This window comes from Pangasianodon hypophthalmus, chromosome 3 (genome assembly GCF_027358585.1).
Source record: "Pangasianodon hypophthalmus isolate fPanHyp1 chromosome 3, fPanHyp1.pri, whole genome shotgun sequence".
NCBI lineage: Eukaryota > Metazoa > Chordata > Actinopteri > Siluriformes > Pangasiidae > Pangasianodon > Pangasianodon hypophthalmus.
The window spans coordinates 14963920-14980180 of record NC_069712.1 but is presented as its reverse complement, the minus strand read 5'-3'; the positions used below and the strand labels follow the sequence as shown (position 1 = coordinate 14980180).

The following is a 16261-nucleotide window of genomic DNA, read 5'->3' as shown; positions in this document are numbered from 1 at the left end:
AATCTCACTGCATGGTAGTCTCTTTCACTTAAGTCCACAAGAAGCTTATACCACAGGACGCCACTTAGCAGACAACTTGGCCTAAAAATGCACAAATACAGCTCTGTGTATTAAAGCTGAAGTGTCAGACCACCAGACAGCACACATGAACATAACATATTTGAATGACATCATGAGAGACCCATATTAGTGAAAAAAACAGCACTCTTTAACTGCATCTGGTATGGAGCAGGAGCCCAAAGGACCTACTTTATTGCTGTTTTCCGACAGATATGTATATTTCCCTATTCTTCATTCTCATATAAGGAAACGTGGATAATATTGAAATTGTGCATCCTACGAAAGTGGCTTAATTGATATGGCCATACTAAGACAGTTTTCCGAAGGATGTAGATTATTCCCTATCTTTGATTTATAGATTTGTATATTAAATGTACACTATATGGCCAAAGGTTTGTGGACACCTGACCATCACACCCATATGGGGGGTCTTCTCCAAATTGTTGCCACAAAGTTGGACACAATTGTATAGGATGTCTGTATGCTGTAGCATGACAGTTTCCCTTCACTGGAACTAAGAGGCCCAAACCTGTTCCAGCATGACAATGCCCCTGTGCACAAAGACATGACTTGCCAAGGTTTGAGGGAAAGAACTTGAATGGCCTGCAAAGAGCCCCGATCTCAACCCCACGGAACACCTTTGGGATGAACTGGAATGCCAACTGCTCCCCAGGCCTCCTCACCCGACATCTGTGCCTGACCCAACTAATATTCTTGTGGCTGAATGAGCACAAATCCCCACAGCCATGTTCCAAAATCTAGCAAAAAACATTTGGCCATATAATCTATGTTGACAATGGAACAGAAGGTTGCTGGTGTGTCAAGAACCTTTTCTGCCCCACCCCCACCCCTTTTTTAAAGTCTTATGTGGTATTTCTCAGGTCCGCCTGAGGACTTCAGCTATATTAAAGAAGTGCTTTGTCTTCTATTGCCTCTTACTACACTAGTCACAGTGTATCTATTCTGAGGCATACAATCTCCTATTCTTGCCATCCTGTCAGTAGCTCCTACCAACCTGTGGTCCACAAGCCTCTTTCCAATCCTGAAGTCTACAAGTCATGTCTGGGTCTTACTTCTGGTCTTTCATCCTGAGATGCATGGGCTTCTGCTCCACACTATATATGATTCCCACCCTCCTGAGGTCTACAAGCCCTAGCTTCAATCCTCAGGTTGACAAGCCTCTCTTCCTGTCTGGCTCCTACTTCTACCATCATGAGGTGTGTAAGCCTTTGCTCCAGTTTCAATCCAACTCCAACCAACCTGAGGTTTCCAAGCTCCTATGTCTATCCAAATCTATATGCCCTTGCTCCCATCTGGATACTACTTCTACCAGTCTGAGGTCTACAAGCCCCTACTCCCTTTTGGATCCTACTCCTACCAGTCTGAGGTCTACAAGCCATTGTACAAACCCTGCTTCTACCATATGCAGAATGGAGTCCTCCTCTGGCTTACTGAATCTTGGTTTCTTTGCTCCATCTGAGAGAGATTTTCCTTACCAAGTTGCCCTCCTAACTGGAGATTAAGGCAGTGATGTCTGTAATGCTGCCATGAGACAAATTAATATTGGAAAAAAGTGCTGCAAAAATTATAGAATCTGATATAGGATGAGATTTTCACATCTAAACACAAAAGTACTGAACACCAACACAAATGCCAGTGTGAAGCATTGATTCACCAAGTAGAACAGCCCAGTTTTAACATTGCTCTCTGTTTTAGTGGTTACACTCTGGCCTACTGACTAAGTCTTGCACTGCCTGAAAGCAGAGACAGAAGCCCAGTGCAGGTGCAGGATGTGCACAGGGCAGGCCCTAGGGCCCATCACTCAAACCAAATCTATCACTCCAATCTTTCTAGAAGAGTTGGAAATGATCTTTTTCTTTTTGTGCTTCCTTTCATCTCTTTCATTCTGACACACTCAACATCATCCCTCTCAAACCTCAACTGGAAGCAGCAGTTCAAACATTTTTGGCAGGCTGTTATGGCATGCCAGTCACAGGACAGGAGAGGAATTTTCCAGAGACAGAACATGAGAGAAAGAGTGGAGGGTGTTTGGCGATGTTAGTGAACAGCAGTTTAATTTCCACAGTGCACTCAGTGCTCTGGCACCCCTGCTGCTTGATAAAGGAAAAAGTGCTGTTTGTTTGTTCAGTGCAAGGTGTTTACAAAGCACTTGGAAGGTATTAGAGAGTGACTGTACTTGTGTGGGAATGAGTCAATACTGGCCTAGTACATCTGAGTGTCTGTGAAGGTCTCGTTTTAAGGCATCTGATTTGCATGTATAATATATGAATGCACCTATCAGATATGCACTGTGCAATGTAACAGTGTTCGTAATCTTACCTTTAGAACATTAATATCTGCTGCAAAATGTTAAAAGGAGAATGGAAATTCACAGTGAAAATACTCATATAACAACATTAGAATAGTGAGTCATAAGAAACCCCAATGAATTTCCCTTTCATAAAGGATAAACATTCATGTACTATATGTATATACACAAAGGGAAGTTCAGAAATTACGAACTAAGAGTTTTGCATTAATGTGCATTTGTTTATTCATTCATCTTCAGTGACTTCTTTACAATAGTCAGGGTCACGGTGGATCCTGAGCCTATCTCCGTAACACTGGGCATGAGACAGGAATACACCTAGGATGTCCATCACAGGGGACCATGCACACAAACCATCACAAACTTATTCACACCGCAAAGCAATTTAGCATAGCCAATCACCTACTGCCATGTTTTTGCGAAGTAGGCAGAAACTCAGGATCTAGCCAGGAACCTGGAGCTGTGGCTGTTAATATCCTTCATTGCAAAGTTATTTGTGTACAATATGCAAATGTCTGTCTGATGTGAATTTTAAGTTACCTGCAGGTGTTTGACACAGATGAAATGAAATGCTTGTATGCTGTGCCTAATCACGCTGAAAGCTGTGTATACTTTCTGCTGTTACACATGTGAAAGCGCATGTATTGATGCCAGTGCCACAGCAGCAGCTCAAAACAACTGAACAGTGTTCTGCAGACATAGAGTATGGTTTCAGTTCCTCATGTGGTTGAAAGTGTGGACATCCCCCGAAACTAAACACAGCTGTTACAGTACCTGAGTTTCATCTGACTTTTTTCAAATCAAGTTATCACACAACAAGCAGTATGGTTGAAAAAAAAAAAGAATGATTTATTAAACAAAATATATACATTACAACACATAGCATTTAAATTAAATACTAGTACTATAATGGTACATTGCATATTCCAACAATAACTTTGCTTAAGTGATTCAGGTACTGTAAACCTTTGCTTTAGCATCTGTAAATGATTGTAATAACCTGAAATGTTGCAAACTCCCCTACAGAAAAACAATGAACTTTTAACCAGTAAACAATTGTCATAAATATTTAAAAATTACCTTTCTGACTTGGCATTACAATTTTATTATGAGGTTCTTGTTTATACATCCAAATTGCTTACAAGTTATTCAGCAGTGTACAATGTCGAACAATGTGTGTCAAATGCACTGCCCAGGATCTGCAATGGCATTACAGTAATTTACAAACTAATATTATGGTTCAGGAAAGGGGATGTCTGAAAATTAAAAAAAAAAAAAAAAAAAAAAAGACACTTAGTGTGTCTTACATGCATTTCATCTTACTGTAATGTTTTCTTCTTTTTTCCTAGCTTGCCATGTAAACATCACTTCATTACTCCAATTCCCCGAATTCTGCTCACCTGCAGAGGACAGATATAACGATCAGAAAAACACACAGCAATCCGGACTCAAGGGCCACAAAAAAAAGGGGGGGAACAAAAAAAATAAAAAATAAAAAAATTAAATTAAATTAAAAAAAATAACTTATGCTTATTCTTTGTAAGAAGATGGTTCATACTGTAGATTAGGAACTTATGCCATAAGACCATCTCACCTGTCTGCCCCATCATCTAATACAGGAGTGCTACCTTCAGGACTTTTTAAGTTGTTAGGAACTTTGATATGGTCTAAACAAACTTTTGTGTATTACCTTAAAGACTTTGATTCAAATAACTTTTGGGGAAAAAACTCAAGTAATGCAACTGAAATCAAACAGCAGAATAAATGCTGATTTCTTGTAGCTTGTTCACTTTCGGTGTTCAGTCTTTGGCTACATTTCAAAGCCACCCATGTCAAAATAATTTTCTGTTAAGTGTTTGCACAGCCGGTTCTATAAATGCATCTCCCATCTTTAGAGACAGTCCGCCACCTTGTGGTTTAAGAAGGAGCAGCTGCTGTAATGATGTCACAGAATAAAAGTAGACCAAAATAATTGCAGTGGGAGAGGGTGGGAACCACAGACCACCAGGCATGCATCCTGAGTGTCACTGTGGGACAGAAGGGCAAGAGGAAACAAATCAACAGGACAGCATATACAACAAGATACTGCATATGGAGAGTGAGCCCAGTAATATCTCAAGGATCAAAAGTTGCTTGAGTGTTGGCATATATGTGTAGCATGGTTTCCCAAAACATCAGTATGTAAAACACTGCAAGATGGTAGAAGTATTTTTTTTTTTTTTTTTTTTTTAAATACTGGACGACGGATGAGAAAGTGGGTCCACGCGAAGGCCCAAACTCAGATTGCTGGAGGATGTGAGTCAAATGCCGCCCATTGGAAGGGTGCCTCTCTTTCTGCACTTGGTGGGTATAAATAGCCATTTCCTCTTGGGCCACTTTGTCGCCGTGACAACAGCTTAGTCTGGACAGGAGTACTTGGAAGCATTTGGAGTTGTCCCACCCTGCTGGGTTAGGGGCTTCAAAAAGAGCCTTCAGCCTCACCTCCTGACCCAGCAGCAATTCTTACAATGGAGCTCCACTTCCTCAGAGGTCTACAAACCACACCCACCTACACACACTAGCCTCTAGACACAAAGAGAGAACAGAAGCCTTTTGTTGTGTATGAAGGTTTTCAGTCATCAAGGTTATTCTGAATGTCTAGTAGAAGTATCTAAAGGCAATGTTATAATCTTGAAGATGTTTCACAATTCACAAGGGACGAAGCCACACAGAAATGGAGAAACATCAAGATTATAACAGGTCACTGAGTTGACGTACCAGACGTTGAAAGCCTCCGGATGTATCCAATGAGCTGAACTGATATGAGGGCAGAGAAGCTGGTTTCCTCCGTGGTGCTGTTTCCGTTTCCTCTGTGCTGCCACGGCATCCGTAAGCCAGAGAGCGCAAACACCCCACTCCCGGCCTTGTCTTGGCTCCAGCTGAGAGTGTAGGATGTTTACATTCCCTGAGGCTCACAGGGCTCCTGGGTGAAGCCGAGATGACCTGGCCTGGTGTGGAAAAGTGCACAGCGTAGAGACACCTACAGTCTGAGTTTACCTGACTGCTCCATGGTCATGCCATGATGAGAGAGTGCAAAAACACTCTGTTCTGAAATAACCGTAATAAGCTTTTGATGGTCAGAGCATCAAATGGAAGCTTTTGCTAAAAAGAAAGAAGTGGAACTGAAGTTTTTGAACGCACAGCTTTTTCAGACCTGTGAGAAATCTGCTCAATGTTTGTCATTCACCTTTGAGATAAGCAGCACTTTCTATTAATAGAGCTGCATTCATCAGCAGACTGGCCACCTGAGCTCTGTTCTTAGGGGCCTTAGGGAGGCACAAGCTGCATTTTTTTGGGGGGTGGGGGGGTACATAAAGGGCAAGGCCACTGTAGAAATAGAAAAAGGAGGGGGGGGAAGGCTTTGGGTGTTCACACGGACCTACGTCATCTGCCTGGCCTGCGTAGCTCTCATGGCTCCAGTCCAAGTCCCCCCCGCCTCTTGAGGATGTGGCCACTCCCAGACCCTGTGAACCCGCCTGAATTGGAGCTTTTCACATTCTTGAGGCCTATTTCCTCTTAGTGGACAAGAGTTTTCTCTTGCTTTCTGTCTCCTCTCTTAATGCATGCAGTGATTGTTGTGGGAAAGTCATCAAGCATGGAACAGGCCTATGGGCATGGACAGGAACTAAAGGTCATATAGAGAGAGGCAGTATATGGTAAACTGTAAATGAGGAAAGATAGAGAGAGGTTGGAATGAATCTGTAAAACTTAAGGAAGCAGCATTAATTAAGGGAAAAGGATGTAGACATAGAACCAGAGCTCAAGAGCAATAGAAAAAAAAACAGTAACAGCAATATGGCAGTTGCTTTTATTGTTCAAGTGTTCCAGCTATACTTTTATGATAGACATAACACAATGTGTGGAAAAATGAACAAGTCCACAGCAGCATACTGATTTTAATATTTGAAATACACAATCTCCACCAGTGATCTTCAGCTCCAGTTCATCCAGCTTTTACTGGTGATTAGTTCCTTTGAAATGCTCCCCTTAACTTCTTAACACCCTTTACATGGTAAATAGGAACTGCTGGTATATTACATTATGGCAGATTAAATCATACAGCTGTGCTTATCGTGAGTCTGCTTTTAAGCGAGTTTGTTGAACTGTACAAACATTTTATCGGTTCTCCCATTGGTACCTTTCCTTCTTATCACTTTGTAAATGTTTGTGTCAGTTGCAGTTAAAAATGGAGTTCAGTTGGTGGAGTACATGAGAAAGTCACAAATCAGTAAAAACGCTGAGGAGTTCCTGAGGAGATAATGAATGCAGATGATTCCCATCAGTCAGCTAACCTTCCTGGGCACTTTCTATCTCTCCCCTGGGACTGGGTGACTCTACTGTCATACCCTAAAAGAGCTGTCCAGAGTGCTGAAACTGGACACTCATTAAAAAAAATTATAATAATTTTATTCAATTGTAGCATGTAGAATAAATAAGGTTAGTTTAACCCAGAAAGCAAAAAAGCACAGCACTGTAACTTATACAATTATCCAACATTATATGCAACAATGCTAGGAAATTATTCACTAAACTGTACTACTGGGAGAAACAGGAACTGAATACCAAACAAGAAGTGACTTTATCTACTGCAATCAAGCCTTGAGTAAACCCTGAACTCAGTAAAATCTACAAGTTTTACTCAACTGTCAGTAACTCACAACTGCATATTATACATCAGAGTCAAGCCTAACTAATAAGGCCACATTATTGACAAAACCGTATGAAAAGGAGCTGAAACATTACCCCACTGTAACCCTTTTCTCTACGAAAAATTTCCCATTGCCAGGCAGAGCTGTGCTACAGGATCACGTTTCTGTGAGCGTCACTGCACTCCCTGTGGGAGACTTCACGCAGGAGGTGGGAAAAGGGATTGCGATACTCAACTCCGTGTTACAGGCCTTTGAAACAGTGAGAAGGGGAGAGTAAGCACAGAAGCAATGGCACTAATCTGGGTTTTAGCTCTCCACAGGTGCCAGGCCGGAATGTGTTTTACAGGCCTTGAGGTGCTAATCTGACACAAATGGCGTGCCTCGGCTCCTGAGGTTGACGTTCAGCCTCTGGAGTCAGCACTTCAGCCATATCCAGGACCAACTGCTGTGTCCCTCTGCCCCTATTCTTTCCATTTCAACCCTCCTGAGGACACAAAACACAGCTAACTCACACAGCTCCCAATCTGAAGATCCACTTGCGGTGCCAAAGGAACAGCTCTAAATCTTGATCACCATTTCACACGTGCTTGTATTAAAATGAGAATACAAATGTAATTTCACTAGCTTAGGAGCATAAATGAGTAAATCCCTCCTTATTTACATATAGCATAAAATCATCATAGACATAAAAATACATGTTCTGACATCACCAGTTTAAAAAAAAAAAAGTTTTGATGGTTTAAAATTAGGCACTGTCAAATGCACTGTCTCCATCTTGATGTAAAAGTGCATTAATTAGTTTTCATCAGCTGAAGATAGTGAGAAAGTTTATTTGACGGTGAGTCTGTTCTGTACGTCACTCGTTCCACTCTTTATCAAGCATTAGGAGAAGAGGTAATGGCAGTTGGCTGCTGCAAACATCCGACTGAAAGCTCCATCTTAAGCATCAGCTTCCAGTCAAGGATGTTTACAGTAGCCCATACTGCCAGCCGGGCATTGTTTGTTCTTTCTTGTTGCCACACATTCCGCTTTTTTTTTTTAACTAGTAAACCTGGTGTGTAACTCTTAACTCTTAACCCAGAGCATTACATACAGTGATTATTAGTTGTAAGTGACTACTGAGGAAAAAGGTCAGCTTGTGTGAAGGTAGGCAGTGCTTGTGTCAGAGACTGTCCTTGTGGCAGTGTTTAGTGCACCTGCATATCTGATGCTGTTTTTCCATCAGACATTGTGAGGGCTGCTTGCCATGGGGAGCAGAAATGCTGTATTTACATTGAAAACATAAAAGGAGGAGTCAGTGGAAGCCGTTTGTTTTGCCATGACACTCCCAGAGAGGTCAAATCTGCTGAAGCTTCACACGCAAAATGTCCCTCCAGGTCAGAAACTTCATCTCACACAAACACACACACCTTTGCGAGTCCCAACCATAAAGCACGCATCTTCTTGTTTACGTGGCACTGTTATGTCCCCAATGCTTGAAGAGCTTAGCTTGCATTTTCACACTCCCTACATCTTTTTTTTTTTTTTTTTTGGAAGTCAGTTCCATCCTGTGAATGTGACTTCTGTGAGGTCATGATGGACCATGACCTCCAGCCACCTCTGGCCTCCATTTTGTCCTCTGTATATGCAGGACACCCATCACACTGGTGATGTGTGCATTTCAACATAGTAATCTGAGACTCAGGGGCAGTCTGAGATGTTCTCAAGTTCCCTGAGTATTTTCTTTGTCATCAAGCCTTCGCTTATAGAAGAAACCTCAAATTCCTGTAGGGGAGGAAATAATCACAGAAAATATTTTGACACTGTTTCTCATAATAAACTCCATCCATTACATATATATTATACAGAAATTCTGAAAAACAATACAGTCACAGTAGTGCAGTTAATGAGTCTGTGGGGAAATTTATTTACGTATTCAAGCTATTTTTGTCAGAATAATAAGGTTAGATCAAAAACAGTGTTAAAAAAATGGTTCCTTGAGTCTAAACTTTCTGGCCTTTTTTTTTTTTTTTTTTTTTTTTTTTTTTAATAGCACCTTATATACAGTACGTCTGACAGAACTCCAGCTGTTCTTCTACTGTGTGCCATGTCAAGTGACTGAGGCACATGTGAGAATAGCCATGTTGGATATAGGGATGTGTGTCTGTGTGTTACAGTGCTTCACTGAAATTCCCAGGGTCTCATATCCCTCCCAGTGTTCAGGGCACGGCGGGAACAAAGCAAACTTTATCAGAACACTGCAATCCCACATTCCGCAGATTCTTAGCACTTGGCAACCGTATAGCACACAGTACAGCAGAGGGGGAGGGGTGAAGGAGAGAAAGAGCAGGAAGCAGCGTCCAGAGACCCACTGCTTCCTCAAGTGCGCTCTTACTCTGATTGGTCCCTCAGTTAGCGGACATTAATGTCAGTGGTATTACGGACTAATTCTACTGTACTTTATTCTCGCTCCAGTCTCACCTTGCACTGCTCTTCTCCATTCCTTGATTGTCCTAGCTCACTGTCCATCACAGGACACCGTTTCCAGAAGAGCACTTTATTAAGGTCATTCAAACATGGAGCTTTTAGACATTGGACTGAAAGAAGATGATGTGATGTACAATCCTTCCTCAGCTACAACAAAGTCACATCAAGGTCGCAGAGATCCAACTCTGTGTGTACAACAGTTCAACACCTTCTGGCCTGAATCTACTTTTCTAACTCCTTTTGTCTGTTTCTTTTTCTATCCCTATAACCTTAGCAATATCAAACAGATGCACAGATCAGAGAAAGCAATGAGCATGTTGTAAAAGTGAAGAACCATAAATAGTGCTGGGTTATGAGACCTGATGCTCCGGCTCCTGTGATCTCCCTGTACTTTCTGATATGTGTGGATCATTTTATTGATTCTTGCCTCCTCATCAAAGCATTCTTCCTTAAATCACTCTCAAACCACATTTCTCCACTGTAGTTTCTTGAAATTTATGCTCATCCTGGTATCACCTATTAAAAGGCAAAGGTTATAAATTTTAGGTTATAAACTTTTGTGACAACAAACTAAGTTTAATCTGTAGCTATATATAAAAGTACCAACTAATCACCAAGTATGTTAATGAATAACAAACAAATGCTGAATTTTTGCCCTTTCTCTCTACATAACACACACATGCACATTTCTATTCACTTGTTTGTTCTCTCCACTTCATCTCCTTCCCACAAGAACCAACACATGCCTTAAGCGAAGATCAGATGAGCGAAAGGCTCTCTGACCTTGTGAGAGGTCACACTTTCGTACTCTCATTCTCGCGCTTAAGCACAGAGGCCGTATTCCAGGCACGAAATGCGCAGTAACAGAACAAGTCATCCATGTCACCTATACACTGATTAACAGAGCTAACTAACTCTCAGAGGTCATTTGCTGTATGCACTGAGGAGTACTTTGTCCCATGACAGAAGAGAAGCAAAAGAAAGCTGGGCAAAATGTTTAATTTTGGAGTCCCAAGTGCCCGCTCGATTTGCTGCAAGTGGAAGGCCAGTTTCTGGTGCTGCAACAACATAAGCCTTCATCACAAGTGACCAAAATGAGCACCTTGTAACTCCTGATTGTGGTGTTAATAGATCACACCCCCACATGTAGCCTCAACTAAAATAATTAAAGAGAAAAGAGTTAGAGTAAGCAGTTCAGAAAAGCTAGACTCCCTCATTCCTAAGCTGAGACAGGAAGTGTGCCTATCTCCATGGGAACACTCCCAAGAAAGCCAACTTTCCATACTCAGAGGGAGTCCACTATTTGACTTACAATAACAAATGACATACAGTCCCACTCTTTCTATTCTCACAAGGCATAAAAAGCCTATACTACTGTTATATTGTCTATGTTAAACATGCAGACTACTGCAAATCAAAAATGCTTATAGTGGTATGTCTTTCTTTCATATACAGTAGCCTGTTCTACAACTTTCTAACTCTGCTTGGAATAACATAAGATCATTCGTTTCGTTTGTAAGTGAAGAACACCCTGTCCTCTGAAGCAGAAGAAAACCATCGCAAAAGGGCACATAGCAGGGCAGATAATGCAACTGCAGAACATCTGCAGGCCTACAGACATTACTGACTTCCGGTTACATTCAGAAGAGAGGCAGCAGAAGCCACAAAATGAACTCATTAGTAAGCGTTCTCTAAATGAAGGAAGAAATAAATGATTATGCAAATTTATTCTCATATATAGGATTCATTGTGATATCATTACATTTTCCACACTCGCAAAAAACTTCCGGGTTCGAATAGAGGCTGTAACTGAAAAAAGCTAAGTGATTAAAAACACTGAATATACATGAAATAGTGAAATAGTCCGCTCGTTATAATGAGGTCATTTCCGGGTAACCCGGCGCAGACTTGAAACACTTTTAAACTGAAACCTAAACTGAAAATTTCCAATTCGGAGATAAACAGTCATGGAGAACGTGCAGCACTGTATCATAAATATTCCACACTCACCGGAGTTTGAGCATCGCTTTCCGCCAACTTCTGTGAACAACTGAACTCGGTGTTCAGTGCCTTTTTCCGCTCGCTGCCTCTTTCCTGTTCAGCCCGCGCTGTTTAGCGGCTCGCCTCGGACTTTTCTGCGCCCTTTTCAAGCAGGTAATTAAGACGCCGTTCTCTAAAAGCGACCCTCGCCATGTTCGTCAGTCTTCTTCACTGTTTTCGAAAGTCTCCAACTTTCAGTCCCGACGCGCTTCCCCTTTTAAACGTCTCTGTTCTCTCAGAGCTCGAACTTTTCCGAGTGTTAAATCACGGAGTACAGTGTAACACCGCACACTACCCTACTAAACAGTGTGGAAAATACTACGCCACATACGGTGTTTAGTGCGGTAGTATGCGGGTTTTGGCGCAGCCCGGTCATTTGTACAACTGTATAATTACGTAACGCTGTTAGTATGCAGAGCGCTGGAAAACTCAAAGTGAGGTGGTTTCTTGGCTCGTCTCGCTCCGTCCGAGTTGTAGCTGAGGACAAGACAGACATCACCCTCCCACTCTGGACACTGTCTCTGTCCCCACTTTTTCTAGGCGGATTCACGCGCTTGGACCCGCCCCTTTTCTGTCCGAGCTGACCAATAAGAGGGCGAGTCTCTCTCAGCTGTACTCTACGGCCTTCACTTTATGCACTCTGTGACCTCAGCAGCAACCTGCATCCTTCCATCAACTCTTTTTCCATTTCATTCACGCAGCACCTTACTGTTTTAGCCATTTTTTTTTTTTTTTTACAGAAAACATTACTGCAGAGTAGTTGCACATCATTGCATCAATATACGAATTTTGCAGATTGATCTAATCTCTCTCTCCGTACAGAGAAGATAAACCACAGGAAGCTATACATACATGGTAGCCTACTGTAACATGTCAACTGCATGCCCTGACAGAAGTATTTATTTATATTTCCTTAGGCTGTTTAAACACACACACACACACACACACACACACAAAACAAAAAAAAAACCTGTACTGCCCTTGAACAAGGAGTCAGAGCTGCATTTTAAAAAGGGCAAGTCAAGGAAAAAAGGCTTGACCTTAGAAATTAGTTCTGTGCTTTTGTGAAAAGCAATAGTAAAGTGTGTTTCAGCCACCCTCATAAGCAGTGTAATATTTTGAACACAAACTGAAAGAGAGGGCAGGGGGTAGAGAGACTGGTTTTGGGGTCTTAGCTGTGTCATATATCACATCTGAAAGCACCAAGCAAGCTGGTTGTTGTTGACACAACAAGCATAGGCCTGTATTACTACACTGCTATACAGGTCACATGAGGGTCCACTGACTTATTGTACTTGCCTGGGACTGATAGAACACAGGTGAAATAACTTATCCCTCTATTGGTTTGCTTTTATTTTTATTTGTTTGCATGCTTTCTTGGAATATTAAATGGACTAAAGGAATTTTGATTAATAGCAGATACAGACACAACATACTTCTAAGTAATTATAAGAAATATAAGCATTCAAATCATTAGGAAACTATTTGTTGTTACACAGTACTGTTTTTAATTAATATACTGATTGAAGTACTATATACTTACCCTTGAAGTACTACATCATACTCTTACTATTATAAATAATGTGTAATTATATTGAGAGCATGATGGAAAATATTTGTTGAGGTAATGTGATCAAAGCAAGTGTACCAGAAGCCTGGGGAAAACTGTTTGTACAAACGGAGGTCTGTGACAGACTCCTTGGTTGTGTTTACATGTTCCTTTCATCAGTCGTTGTTATAGACACTCCTGCATGGCCTTTTCACTCTATCTTTATTTCTCAGAAAGTTGAACACGATGTGATCCAGTGCAGAGCACCCAGCCAGATAATTGTGGTCAAAAAAATCTTCTTTTTATTTTCTTTGAATACATATACTTAAATTAAAGTTTAGATTGTGAGATTAGGAGAGTAAGCTAATTAACCACAAATAAATTTTTTCATAAACCTAAAGACATTTTTTCCTAACTGGTGGGAGTGAGTTTGGCTTTAAAAAAAAAAAAAAAAAAAAAAAAAAAAACACTGCTTCTAACAGGTCTGAGGAAGGCTGGAGGGGATGGCACAGAGTGGGTTGGGGATGAGGTAGCTCAAGGGTTGTTGTAATAAGAAGGTCTCAATCCCTAAACACACATGCACTGTGGCATGGTTGTTGGTGACAGATTCATTTCAGCTTTTATAGATTTTATATTATATCAGATTTTCAGTTAGTCAAAAGTTTCTATCCACTTTGTTAGTACACTATATGGCCAAAGTTTGTGGACACCTGACCATCACACCCATATGTGCTTGTTGAACATCCCATTCCAGATGTAGTCCCACTTTTTTCTTATAATAACTTCCACTCTTCTGGGAAGGCTTTCCACTAGATTTTGGAACGTAGCTTTGTGCTCATTCAGCCACAAGAGTATTGGTGAAGTCAGGCACTGATGTCAGACGAGGGTGTCTGGGGAGGAGTCGGCATTCCAGTTCATCCCAAAGGTGCTCAGTGGGGTTGAGGTCAGGGCTCTGTGCAGGCCACTCAAGTTCTTCCATTCCAACCTTGGCAAACGATGTCTTCATGGACCTCACCTTGTGTACAGTGGCATTGTCATGCTGGAACATCATATTTGGGCCTCATAGTTCCAGTGAAGGGAAATTATAATGCCACAGCATACAAAGACATTCTATACAGTTGTGTCTCCATACAGAGTGGAAATTAACACTTTTTAGCAAAATGTCTTCCAAAATTTTAGTTACTTATTTTATATTATATATTTTTTTCAGACAGCCGTTAAGAATGCCTCTGACAATAGGAGAACGTATTGAAATCAATATCATGGCTGGATCAGGGAGCTGTCACAAGGTTGCGATTGAGTTTAACAGGACACATGGCAAGCACATCACACATGACACTTTTGCCAAACTAATTAACAAATGCAGAAAGACTGGAAGTGTTGTGGACCAACCGAGAAGTGGACGTCCATGAATATCCACTGATGAAGGCACAACTGACGTGGTGCTGGCATACGTAGTCCCCTATGTATGGAGAGTTTTGGGGCACCTTATATATATATGTCTTTAGAATATGACTGGAGTCAACCTGTGATTGCCCATGATTTGGAAAGGCACACACTTGTGTGTATAAGGTCCCACAATTCAACATGCATGTTCAACCAAAATTCAATCCAAAAATTCCAAAGAACTCTCTGTAGACCTCCACAGTCAAACTGTGTCCAGACAGATCTGGGAAAGGGTATTAAACCATTTCTAAAGTTTTGAATATTCCCAGGAGCAGAGTGAGTTACATCATTGTGAAATGGAAGAAGTTTGATGGCATTGCCTTTTAATTGCTTGAACTTAAAACCTGAAACTAATTGCTTGGGGTAACCTTCTACAAGTTTCTCCCAATACTTTGACAGAATTTTTGCCCATTCCTCCTGATAGAACTGGTATAACTCAGTCAGGCTTGTGGGCGTCCTTGCTCAGACATGCTTTTTCAGATTAGTCCACAAATTTTCTGTGGGATCCAGGTCAGGGTTTCTGATGGCCACTCCAATACTTTCACCTAGTAGTCTTTAAGTCATTTTGTTAGAACTTTGGAGGTGTGCTTAGGAGCATTGTTTTTTTTCCACTCTGTTTTTTTATGCTGGTCTTAGAGTAGGGGATTCTTTCTTGCATTACAGCCTTTCAGGCTATGGCGATGTAAGACTCACTTAATGGTGGATGTATATATTTGGTTTGTGATTTCTCCAATTCTTTCACCAGTTCCTTTGTAGTTGTCTTGGGGTTCAGTTATTTTATTATTTTATTTTTCTATTTTATTTCATTATATTCTGCTTTTGTTCTATTCTGTTTTATTATGTATCACTGTTGCACTGTGGGACGAGGCACTAAAGAAAAACATTTCACTACATCAATACATCACATGTATGTAATATGTATGTGACAAATAAAGAACCTTGAACCTTGAACCAGTTTTGGACCAAATTTCATTCATCCTTAGGAGTTCATTTGTGCCTTCTTCCTGAATGATGCAGTGTCTGTGTGGTCCCAAGATTTTATATTTGCATACAATTGTTTGTACAGATGCTCGTGATACCTCCAACTGTTTGGAAATTGCTCCTAAGGAGGAACCTGACTTGTGGAGGTCCATAATTTTTTTCTGAGGTCTTGGCAGAGTTGCTTGGATATTTCCTTGATATCAAGGTAAAAAAAAAAAAAAAAAGGCACTGGCTCTAAAAGTATGTTCTTAAATACAGTCACAGGTGTACTCACAATTAACTCATAATTATGCCATTGACCAAGCAGAAACTTCTAAAAGTCATTAAATCAATTTATGGAATCTTCCAGACTGTTTAAAGTGACAGTAACCTTGGTGTATGTAAAAGTTTGACCCACTGGAATTCTGATATAGTGAATTAAAGCTAAAAATAAATGCCTCACTTATGTAGATGCCCACTCTCTCCGTTTGTAACTGCCATCATTAGAGAACCATTAGCCCTAGCAATCCATCAACATATAAACATCAAAGGTATTACAGCCAACATTCAACAGAAAATCAGCCCATATAATGACAGTACAAGTCCATCCACTTCCCTACAATAGAAGATCTGTCTAATAGAAATATTTTCCAAAATCTTCAGTTACTCTTCTAACCATTCCAAGTCTACCATCCTTCCACTTTACACAGACAGACTGAACAA

At 40.9% G+C, this 16261-nt stretch overlaps 1 long non-coding RNA gene across 1 annotated transcript; it reads right to left on the bottom strand.

The window, feature by feature from the left end:
• Positions 1 to 3214: 3214 nt before the first annotated feature.
• Positions 3215 to 13532, bottom strand: LOC113541837 (uncharacterized). The gene is made up of 2 exons (XR_008301455.1): positions 3713 to 13532; positions 3215 to 3588 (listed from the first exon to the last, which is right to left on the bottom strand). It is a non-coding gene; the product is annotated as an uncharacterized LOC113541837 (long non-coding RNA).
• Between the last annotated feature and the right edge of the window lie 2729 nt (positions 13533 to 16261).